This window comes from Ranitomeya imitator, chromosome 10 (genome assembly GCF_032444005.1).
Source record: "Ranitomeya imitator isolate aRanImi1 chromosome 10, aRanImi1.pri, whole genome shotgun sequence".
Lineage (NCBI taxonomy): Eukaryota > Metazoa > Chordata > Amphibia > Anura > Dendrobatidae > Ranitomeya > Ranitomeya imitator.
Genome location: NC_091291.1, coordinates 52,013,663 through 52,026,163, shown reverse-complemented (window position 1 = coordinate 52,026,163; position 12,501 = coordinate 52,013,663). Strand labels below are relative to the sequence as shown.

The 12,501-nt window shown below is 45.1% G+C and overlaps 1 protein-coding gene across 2 annotated transcripts in view; it reads right to left on the bottom strand.

The window, feature by feature from the left end:
- The window catches only part of LOC138651265 (sulfotransferase 2B1-like), a 275,352-nt gene extending 263,917 nt beyond the window's left edge, over positions 1 to 11,435 (bottom strand). The window contains exon 1 of one of the 2 annotated variants that reach the window (XM_069741329.1): positions 11,344 to 11,435. The gene's annotated coding sequence lies outside the window, so the exon portion shown is untranslated. The remainder of the gene's footprint in view (positions 1 to 11,343) is intronic. The other variant, XM_069741330.1, reaches the window with a different exon arrangement.
- Positions 11,436 to 12,501: the final 1,066 nt, after the last annotated feature.

Sequence of the window (12,501 nt, the reverse complement as noted above, 5' to 3'; positions counted from 1 at the left end):
GTTATGGTCAGGAGGATAATTCTTGGGTTGTTGCCTCCGATGTCCATGCCACCAATTTGGTTCGTGCTTTTCACTTGGCTCGTGCTGATCAGCCTGGGGGCTCTGGTGAGGGTTCGGTGACCCCTCCTCAAGGGGGGGGTACTGTTGTGAATTCCGCTTTTGGGCTCCCTCCGGTGGTTGTAAGTGGCACTTTTGTGAGTTCTGCTCTTTGGCTCTGTCCGGTGGTTTTAAGTGGAATGGCTGCTCCTTGGATTTAGCAGTCAGCAGCTGCTTTAACTGATTGTCTTTTCTGCTCGGCTATTTAGCCTGGCTCTTTCCTTCAGCTTGTGCCACTTGTCAATGGTTCCTGGTTGGATTCACATCTCTTTGGATTTCCCTGTTATCCTGACCAGTTCAGCAAAGCTAAGTCCTTGCTTGCTCTTTTCTGTCCACAGGTTGTGGACTTATCTGTTCTGTGCTTTCTATGTTTGTCCAGCTTGTCAGTATGAATTAATTCAGTGTGCTGGAAGCTCTGGGAAGCAGATTTACCCTCCACACCTTTAGTCAGGTGTGGAGATTTTTGTAAACTCTGTGTGGATTTTTTGTAGTGTTTTATACTGACCGCACAGTATTCCATCCTGTCCTATCTATCTAGCTAGACTGGCCTCCTGTGCTCATCCTGGTTTCATTCTGTGTATGTCTTTTCCCTCTCCACTCACAGTCATTACTTGTAGGGGGCTATCTATCCTTTGGGGATTTTCTCTGAGGCAAGATAGTTTTCCTGTTTCTATCTTTAGGGGTATTTAGATCTTAGGCTGTGTCGAGGTGCCTAGGGAGTGTCAGGAGCATCCCACGGCTACTTCTAGTGTTGTGTTGAGCTTAGGGACTGCGGTCAGTACAGGTACCACTTCCTTTAGAGATCGTCCCATGTTGCTCCTAAACCACCAGATCGTAACAGCAAGACAAACAAAATAAAATGGAGAAATTTCTGAAACATAAACCTCTTACAGCTCGTGCAGTACATAAAAATTCTCACTCTAATGGTGCTATGGATGAGCATATAGATGACTCTGATTCCAGTGATGTCGCATCGGAGAGTGATGCCCCCCATTTGGATTCTGAAGGAATATCAAAATCATTCCTCAAAAAAGCACTAGCTTTGGTGATGAAGCCATTAATAGCAGAGGTCTCAGGCCTTAGAATGGACATACAACAAATTGGCAATAGGGTAGAGACCCTGGAAACTACACAATCTTCCATAATAAGCCACTCAAACATCATCAAGGATCATCTAGAGTTCCATAGATTACAACTAAACTCAGCAACCCTGCTATTAGAAGACCAAGAAAACCGGAGCCACAGAAAAAATGTTAGAATCAAAGGTATACCAGAAAGGGTCTCTAATGAAATTCTGGAGAAATCAACCAAAGAAATTTTTGCTTTGATACTTCCACAAGAAAGATGCGACGAGATGATAATCGAAAGAGTACACCGCTCACTCCAGCCCAAACCACAAATCTCAGACCCCCTAAAGAACGTAATATGTGGCCTCCTGAGCTACTTGGACTCTTCAGCAATTCTGAATGCTGCCAGAGATGCAAAGAAAAATATAACCTATGAAGGCTCCCCCATACAGCTTTATCAAGACCTAGCCCCTTCAACTCACACAAAAAGGAGAATCTTGAAGCCCTTACTGGAGGTCCTTCGAACAAATAAAATTCTTTTCAAGTGGTTATTCCCATTTGGACTGTCCATCCAGGGCGGAAGAAAACAAATCACGGTACACCATCCAGATGACCTTGCCAAAGTTTAGGATATTTTTCAAATTGAGGCAATTGAGATTCCCTCTTGGCTGCCCCTTGATGCCTCATTAAACATTCCCCCTAAACTCCACTCATTGAAAGATCAAGGGGACTGGTCTCCTGTTAAGAGACTTTCGTCACCAAAACAGGGGAAATCTGGAGCCAACAAGAAACCTCCACCCTGAGCTTCTCTGATCTTCCGAGGATCCACATTGTGTACTCGCTTTTTGCGAGCTCTACAGGTTATATGCTATTGCTATCAAGTTATTCCCTGTAGCTATGAGACTAACATCAATTTGTTCTTTATCTTAATCATCTCTCTCCACATATATCCGGAAAAAGCCCACAGGAAGGACCGGCGCATGCGAATTACATGTGATTCTTCCCATGTGATATACCTTATCAAATGTCCCTGCGGTCTCGGATATGTTGGGGAAACTACCCAGCATGTCCGAGACCGCATTTCTCAACATAAGTCTACCATTCGGTGCCAACGCACCATGCTGCCGGTCCCGTTTCATTTTATCTTAGCGGGGCATTCCATTTCACAACAGAAATGTCAGGTACTCGAGAGTATTCCCTCCTGTAGGCGTGGTGGGAATAGGGTTCAGAGGTTAAAGGAAAGAGAGGCGTTCTGGATTTTTACCCTCCAGACGCTGCATCCACGAGGCATGAATAGGGAATATGAAGCTATACATAATTAACACCTAATTAATCTGGTGATACTTGTATAAACTTTATTTGAAGTATTATGTTCCTATGTTAATTATGCTTCTATTTCCCTTTTTTTAGGTGTCATCATGATTACAATCTTCTTTCCAAGTTTTCTTCTTTTTTTCTTACTGGGTTATGTCCTTTTCCACTCTCAATACATGATCTCGTATTTCATTTGTGTATATGCTTCTCCTATGGGATCTTGTCTAATATAGATATATGGTACTATGGTGATATTTCACTTCTATGATACTTGGTTATAATCTCCTATATATGCATCACGTATGTTATACATGTTTCCTATTTTTGTTTTTTTATTCCCCCTATGGAGTCTATCTATGTGTCCATATCAGTAGATCCAGCCTTGGTGTGTTGTCAGTCCTCTATGGCTTACATTTACATATCTGATATTTATACTTCTGGTTTTTCTTGTTCATGTCAGGGATTTCTCTAACCTACACTTATTCCCCCTTTATAAAAAGAAGACAATTAACACTTTACACTAATCTGCTTACATGAGAGAGTAATTTTCAGCTTACTACGCCTGTGCCGTCTCCTGGTTCAGTCTATTTCACACTCTGTCACCAGCGCCAATCTCGGCGCACTGCGCAAGCGCCGGTCCTTCCTGTCGGCTTTTTCCGTACTCCACACGAGTGCTCTCGTGTAAACCGGATATGATCTCCCGAGATTTACGGCATTTATACCGGGTTTATGGCACACTACATGTCACCCTGCCTTGGAGCCACGGGACGCTCGCCGGCTTTCTAATCGTAGTGAGTATGCACACACAGTTTGTTATTTTATCCAGGCGGCTGTTCTAATGCCTTATGGGGTGGCAGTATATACGCTGACATCTTGGTCTTTCCAGTGAGGCGGTCTTATGTATATGTATATGCAAACGAGTTCTACTTAATGGGGTTACATTGTTTCTGGTCTATATCTCATATTATATTGGAATTTATGGCATACTGCTTTTAAATTTCCTTGCAGCTATGGTCCTTCCACATTAGCAGCTACAGGCAAGCGACACTCTAAGATTTTGCTTGATGGATACAGGTATATTACGGTCATGTCTTGTCTCCTTTTCTTATATGTATAGATATGGTGTGTGGATAACATGTGTTGATGGACATGCAGGCACATACATACATATATATATGTGTGTGCCCTATAAAATATATATACAATATATATACAAGAGGGTTCTGTATCATACGTCCTACATGCACCTTGGTATGGACCCATATTCTGGACTATTGCATGTTGCTATATTTTGTCCTTTTTTTCCCTCTAGTCTTGGTTCTTCATTTAATATGGATTCCCCTTTGGTGCTTTTTATTCTCCCCCTTCTATTTTGGCACATCACTCTCTTTCTCGTCTCTGGGACATTTATGTTATTATTTTATAATAAGAATAATAAAAAAAATGTTTTCCTTTTTTCTATCACGGTGTTGTCTGATCACATGGAGTCTTCGGTGTCTTCTTTCCTATTAAAATCTTTTTTCTCTCGGATATGGTTTATCCAGCCTCACACTTTATTGAATGATCCGCATATTTGATTGTATTATATTAATTGTAATATTATTTGTTCTGTTCTGTTATCGCAGACCTCCTTGACAAAGGCAATGTATGCCGAAACGTTGGAATTTTGATGTCTGTTATTTTTTTGCTGGCTGCCTATCAATAAACCTATTTCCATTGAGAATATAAAGGTGTGGACTTGTTGAATGCCGAAGGTTACCCTTCTTACACACTACTGTTAAGTCATGGCAGGTAAAGAATCACAACTAGCTACTATAAAAGTAGCTTCCTATAATATTAAACGCCTACGTTCTCCAAATAAACGTGGCCAAATCATGAGATTCCCACACTCCAAAAACTCTAGTATTATATTTTTCCAGGAGACCCATTTTAAAACTGGTGGTACCCAAGACATGTCGCGTTTGCTTTTCCCTACTTGTTATCATAGCACAGATTTATCGGCGTCTAAGGGTGTGAGTAGTGCAATAAAAAAAAATGTCCCATTCAAACTTCAAGACTCTCTATCGGACCCAGAAGGGAGATATGTTATGGTTAAAGGGCTCTTAGCTAACACACAAGTTACCTTTTACCCTTCACCATGACAGCACCCTACTGGAGAGAGAGGAATCCGCCCCACAGGAACAGGAAACCTACAGAAAGATAAAAGGGGGCGGTCCGCATCTCCTCCTCAGTTTAGGTTTCCTGTTCCTGCGGGAACGACAGGATTTCACAACCATGGAAAGATACCTGGGCTAGGCAAGCTGCCTGTGCAGTATCCTCGGAACGGCAGGGGCTGCAGCCTGGAAACAGCATCGGGGGAGTTCCGCTAGATGGCTCCCTCCTTGTCTGGGGAACCATGCAGACAGCCGGGTCCGGGGAGGGCTGCCCGGCATCATCTGCATCATGTGGTGGCAGTGGGAGAAGCCCTGACCGACATTAGTCGGTTGAGTGAAGTCAGCGTTCCCATTGCGGTCCGGTGTCAGAATCCCGGACCGCACATGCGCCGACCGCCATAAGTCAGATTACCCCGGAAGTAGAGGAGTGAACTTCTGGGGCATCCAGGCCGACATCAGCGGCGGGGAGAAGCGCGGGTACACGCATGCGCAGTGCTGCACACAAAAAAAGGCGCACTATTTAAATCAGTAAGCCACGGTAATTCGGCGATGCAAGATGTCATCCCCAGGTGCCATGGACCCTACAGCAGGAGATCCAGTACCCCCGCCAAGGATCGCTCTAGAGGATCCTCTGATACCAGTCGTAAAAGTGATGGATCCAGGACAGGACCTCGGCCTTCTGATCCGGTTCTAATAGCTTCACTGGGTGAGTTTTTAACTCTGCCTATTAAGCTGACGCTATGTCTTATTATGGTCAGATAAAAAAATGACAAAAGACTAAACATAAGGAATGCGCCTTATGTAGCCAGCCCTTACCAGACTCATACCCTAAAAAACTTTGCAAGGACTGTTTAACGGAAACAACACAGGGAGCGGCAGTGTCCATTACGGACTTAAGTGCCATTATTAGAGAGGAGTTAAAAGCTATGTCCCAGGATAAGACACACAAAATAAATCTAAAATACCAACTCCTTCGTCAGATTCCGATAGTGACCAAGCTGTACTCTCAGAAGCCTCCTTATCATCACCATCATCATCCTCATCAGAAATCGAGGGACATTCATGTTTTCCCTTAGACAGTGTGGAAAATTTAGTCAAGTCAATAAGAAATACCATGGGGTGTGAGGAGACAAAGGGTGCACAAACCACGCAGGACATAATGTTCGCGGGTTTAGCAGAGAGAAAAAGGAGATGTTTTCCAGTCATACCGGCAGTGAAAGCAGTGGGAGAAGCAGGATCAGAGAAGTTTTCTACCCTCTGCGTCAAAACAGAAATACCCCTTTAGTGACAATGAGCTCCTTACATGGACCCAGATCCCTAAAGGTACCTTCAAACTGAACAATTTAACAACGATATCGCTAGCGATCCGTGACGTTGCAGCGTCCTGGATAGCGATATCGTTGTGTTTGACACGCAGCAGTGATCTGGATCCTGCTGTGACATCGTTGGTAGGAGCAGAAAGGCCAGAACTTTATTTGGTCGCTGGATGTCCCGCAGACATCGCTGAATCGGTGAGTGTGACGCCGATTCAGCGATGTCTTCACTGGTAACCAGGGTGAACATCAGGTTACTAAGCGCAGGGCCATGCTTAGTAACCCGATGTTTACCCTGGTTACCAGTGTAAATGTAAAAAAAAAAAACACTACATACTTACATTCCGGTGTCTGTCGCGTCCCTCGGCGTTCTGCTTCCCTGCACTGTCAGCGCCGGCTGGCCGCAAAGCAGAGCACAGCGGTGACGTCACCGCTCTGCTTTACGGCCGGTGCTCACAGTCAGTGCAGGGAAGCAGAACGCCGGGGGATGCGACAGACACCGGAATGTAAGTATGTAGTGTTTTTTTTTTTTTTACATTTACACTGGTAACCAGGGTAAACATCGGGTTACTAAGAGCGGCCCTGTGCTTAGTAACCCGATGTTTACCCTGGTTACCTGGGGACTTCGCATAGTTGGTCACTGGAGAGCTGTCTGTGTGACAGCTCTCCAGTGACCACACAGCGACGCTGCAGCGATCGGCATCGTTGTCTAGATCGCTGCAGCGTCGCTAAATGTGACAGTACCTTAAGGTTGATGCAGCCGTTGCCTCTACTTCTAAGCAGTCCACATTGCCTGTGGAAGATGCGGGACTACTTACTGTCCCTCTGGATCGCAAAGCTGAGTCGTCCCTTAAAAGATCTTGGGAAGCAACTACGGGCATATTCAAACCTGCAGTAGCTAGCACTTGCACCGCCAGGTCAATGCTCATCTGGATTGACCAGTTAGACCAACAAATTGAACATAAAGTTTCCAGAGAGAAATTGCGGGCTGCTATCCCCTTAATACGAGGGGCAGCAGCCTTTATAGCGGACGCATCTGCCGATTCCCTCCGCTTGGCAGCAAGATCTGCAGGTCTTGTAAACAACGCAAGACGGGCATTTTGGATGAAAAGCTGGAAAGGTGACGCTCAGTCAAAATCTAAAATATGTGCAATTCCATGTGAGGGTGAGTTCCTCTTTGGTAAAACCTTACATGAGATACTCAAAAAGGTGAAAGACAGGAAAAAAGCTTTTCCTGACGACTCTATTCCTTTTATAGGAGGGCCTTTAAGAGAAGGCCGCTTGGCAAAAAAAGGCAAACGGACAGGTCGACAACATGGACCACTAAAGAAGACAAACAGAGAGGTACCATGTTCATAAGACCCAACCCCCTAAAAGAAAACAAATACTGATGATATAACCACTCCAGTAGGAGGCAGGTTAAAATTTTTCGCCACTCAGTGGGAAAGGATAACAACCAGTTCGTGGATTTTAAATATAATCAGAGATGGAATAAAATTACAATTCTCTCACTATCCCTACGAATCCTATATAATAACATCCCTCAGCTCGCCTATACAACAAAAGGCCCTTGAGGTTGAAATCCAAACTCTATTATCAAAACGGGTTTTAGTCCAGGTTCCTGCAGGGCAGGAAGGTAGGGGATTCTATTCCCCCTTATTCTTGATTTCCAAACCCGATGGTTCATTTAGGACAATCATAAACCTGAAAAAGCTTAATTCATTTGTTAAGAATGATACGTTTAAAATGGAATCTATTAGATCCACTATAAAGCTACTTTTTTCAAACTGTATGATGGGGGGTATTGATCTAAAAGATGCTTATTACCATCTCCCTATCCATGACAGATACCAGAAATTCTTCAGGGTAGCAGTAAAAATCGAAGGCAAGATTCGTCATTTCCAGTATGGAGCTATGCCCTTTGGCCTCTCAACAGCGCCAAGGATCTTCACCAAAGTGATTCTAGAGGTGATGGCTCATTTCACCATTAGTCATAGGAAATTCAGTTTCTCAATGCGCTGACCGTTTAGCTCACGCAATTTCATCTCTACAGGGTCTAGGCTGGGTCATCAATATCAACAAATCCAGACTTACTCCACTTTCTCTCCAAGCGTTCCTGGGGTTTCATCTAGACTCCATAACTCAAAAGTGTCTTCTTCCTCAGGTAAAAGTATCACTTATCAGACATAAAGTCACAGCTGCCACGGATAACCCACACATGTCCTTAAGGAGGGTGATTTCCTTACTAGGATCTCTTAGTTCGTGTACCCCTGCAGTCCAATGGGCACAATACCATACACAGGCACTTCAACACCAAATTCTCCAGAAGGAAAGACGACTACTTGGTCACCTGGATGCAAAAATAACTTTGTCCGTCCCAGGATGTTTTAACTTCCTTAACGTGGTGGCTAGATTCTAACCATTTGATGAATGGTGTTCCATGGGTAATAACATCATCTCACACTATAACCACTGATGCTAGTCCTCACGGATTTTCTCTGATAATTTTTTCCCTGTTTTCCCCTAACTGCCCTATTTTAGCACGAGCTCTAAAACTAGCTAGGGTAGGGTCTGTCTCTACCTCGTGTCTAAACCGAACTTTATCCCAAGTGACACTCATATGATCCCCCCAAGACGAGTCACTCACCGGCTGTGACGGCAGTTCTGGTGGCATTCCTTCAATTGATGGTGTATTCACATCCACATCTGCTACTCTCTTGGCTTGACTTCGAGTTACCGCACCGACAAAGTGACATTGAAGATTTCCCACATCGTTTCCTAGAAGAACGTCTGCAGGAAGTCCGCTTATCACACCAATCATGCATTGTTTGGCCCCTAAGCCATAATCCAGGGTCACATTCGCTATTGGAATATATCTCTGAGTACCTCCAGCCAATTCAATGGCAATTCCTGGCCCCTTTTGAATTGCTCCTGGTTGAATAACTCGGGGCTCGGCTATAGTGAGAAAAGCCCCAGTGTCACGAAAACCAACCACTTTTTGCCCATCTAGCACGACTTCCTATAGATGTTTGTGCTGAAGATCAGATGAACAGGTGGTGGTGGCCCGCACCCCATAAACTCCTGGTAGGGGAGCCACTATATCAGAGTCACTTGGCAAATCATCAGGGGGTGAATCCAGCTCTTCTCCAGTTGAGGGTGTCTGTAGATAATGGACAGGCAAAGGTGGTTTGTAGCGGTTTTGCCTCCAAACACCTGGACAGGTCGCAGATGAGCAGGTTTCCCACATCCATAACATCTGCGTTCTATGATTCTGTGTCCATGTCGTATTCCCAAAGATGAGGCAGTAGTGCTGGAGGGTACATTCACAATTCACATGGGCTTCCCCATGAGTTGGTAGTCTGGTGGGACGGTGAACATTGGAGGCGGTTTGATGGTGAGAACCTCATCAGCTAGAGCAACATTGGAGGCGGTTTGATGGAGAGAACCTCATCAGCTAGAGCAACAGCTTGCTCCAGTGTCGCTGGTCTCCTCTCACGCACCCATTCCTGAATCTCAGCGGGGCATTTGGGGTAGAACTGTTCTTTTAGGATGACCTGGAGGAAGGCCTGCCAAGTTAAGGCTCCCTCTCACTCCAGCCAGCGGTGCCATACTTGTTTGAGCATGTGGGCATATATCTTGAAAGACATTTCCCCATCACAGGCTAAGGAGCGGAACTGCGCTCTGTAGGTGTCTCTGGAGTTACAGCATAATGTTCCAAGATGATGTCTTTAATATTCCCAAAATCACAGTTCCACTGAGGGTCTATAGCTCTATAGCCTTCAGCAGCTCTACCCTCTAAGAGCCCCACTAGTTGTCTGACTCGCTCCCTTTCCGGGACTTCCATTAATCGACATTGATGTTCAAAGTCCTGGAAGAAGCCCTCAATGTCACTTGCAGCCTCGCTAAATGGATTAAAGTCCTTACGGGACACCCTTGGAAATTCCCTCATGGTGGGTGCTGTAGTTACACTCTGTCTGGAGCTTCTAGCTGCTTCTACCATGCGCTGCCTCTCCTTAGCTGTACGAATGGCCTCTCTCTTATCTTCTATGGTGGCCTCATCCCCAAGCAATGCCATCTCCTCCTCGTACCACACACCCGACTGACTTTTTTGGGTATTTATCTGCAGCTCCTGTCTTTCCTCCCTTTGCTGTGGGAATCCTCCTGCAGTGCCATCTTGCAGGCAAGCTCCTTCCAAAGTCTTAATTAGTTGGTCCTTCGTCAGTCCTTTGTAACAGACTCCTAATTCACGGGCCTCTGTTTGTAGGCTCCCCACAGTCCAGTTCTTGTATCCTGAGGTTCTGGTTCCAGACATTGATGGGCTGCTGTCCTCCATTCCATCTGCTCTGACCCCACTGCTTGCCACCAGTTTGTGACAGGGTTTGCGACAGAGCAGAAAGAGGCACCAGGCCGATAGACAATCCAACAAGATTTATTGGAACAGGGAACTGGGATAACACAAATGAAAGTAGTTCTGCAGCATCCATAAGAAGTCCACAATGAGTCCACAATGAATCCACACAAAGGGAGCAGATCCAGGGGCGCCACCTGGCAATCCGATGCCAGGGAAATAGAAATAGTCATTTAGTGAATTCAATGGCTCCTGCAGATGAGGGACACAACACAGTCCAACGTGGCAGCTTTTTACTCTCCACACTCTGGCACCAGGATCTCGCCTCAGCATAAGATCCCAGCCCTTCCCAAGTCACCTCACAACTGAATCAGCCAACACATGAGTCTATTGTTCGGTGTCCTGGGATCCAACCTTCCATGGGGGAGGGCTCCCCCCACTGGTTGTTGACTCATGCATGATTATAAGGCAGTCCAGGGACACAGGTCGGGGGAGGGACATGCTGTTACAGCACACATTGCGCACACACACGTTCACTACATATGTGCACCTACTACATACACATATACTACATACTGTATATGCACACACAGATGCAGACAAGCTGAATTCCTATATATGCCCACAGCCATGTTCATACATTCTTCACACATGCACACACTTATGCTCACCTAAATACAAACTTTACATACTGTACGCACATAATAGGCAGCTTCTTAACTTTTCAAGTTCTCGTCTGTACTGAGGACTCCACTGAGGGGAAGCAACAGGGACTAAAATGAGAAGTGGTGGGAACTATAAAGAATCAGATGGTTGGAAGCAGACATTTCTATAAAGTAATCATTATTTTACCAAATAGGTAAACTAGTGAATCGGGACAATGCAATTAAGATCGGGGCACAAGCTCTGAATCAAAGTGCTTAGTCATGCCTCTTACACTGGTCGTTACTAAACTCAACAGCATTGCATGATTAAATATTATATTCTTTACCTTCTATTATAACAATGTGAAGCGGAAATGAGAGTTGTATAGAAATGTAAAATGTACTTACATTCGGTAGAGGCTGAACCTTTAAGAAAAACACTTTCTTATGTGTGAAAGAACCCAGTGGTCATATGATCTGTCTGATCACAGCATGAATAGGAGGTTTATTCACAAAACAAATAACATGAGGATCCTGCACTCTGCAATCTATTCTGCAGAATATCTCCACCCAATGGGCAAAACACATTTCACAAGGAAAAAAAAAGCAACATCCAAAGAACAGCAGGAAAATAATATTCACAGAGAAAATTAGTCTGATACATAACATTTATTAGGGACTTGAGTTAATTTCTGTTGCACTATAGTTTTTAGCTAACAGTTAGCAGAAAGTAGAGGGAAAGTTGCAAAGCCCACATTGCTTATAATAGCAGCAAATGTAGCACCGCATGGGGCGGTAGCTGTAGGCTAGGCCCTCGTCTTTTCCTGTCATGTCTTCATGAAAGAGTGGGTCATGGCTGGGCTTTGGTGTTGGTACTGTGAGGGCCTTGTGGTTGAGCAGGCCACCGGTAACCGGTGGTGTTGGCTGGCCAGGACACAATCTTTACTATGCAATAACTCACAACCATTAAGGTTTGCACAATTATCTCACATGCCTTTCTCAGCACCCAGGTTCAGTGGCGACAGCCATTGTTCAAACTCCCTTGGGGTGTAGTGGTTTTGTTCTCCATCCTCTGGTGTGCAATGGTTTAGTTCTCCGACCCCTGTTGTCTAGTTATTTATTTCTTCATCTTCTGATGTGTAGTGGTTTAGTTATCCAACCCCTGTTTTCTAGTAATTTAGTTCTCAATATTCTGGTGTGTAGTGGTTTAGTAATCCAACCCTAGGTGTTTAAAGGGAACCTGTCACCCCGTTTTTTGAGATTGAGCTATAAATACTGTTAAATAGGGCCTGCGCTGTGTGTTCCTATAGTGTATGTAGTGTACCCCGATTCCCCATGTATGCTGAGAAATAACTTACCAAAGTCGCCGTTTTCGCCTGTCAATCAGGCTGGTCAGGTCGGGAGGGCGTGGTGACATCGCTGGTTCTTCCTCAGCTTTACGTTGGTGGCGTAGTGGCGTAGTGGTGAAGACACAGCGCGCGATCTGCGCTGTCATCCCTTTCGTCGGTGGGGGCGGCCATCTTCCTGGGGCCGCGCGTGCGCAGATCGAGTGCTCTGCTGCACGGG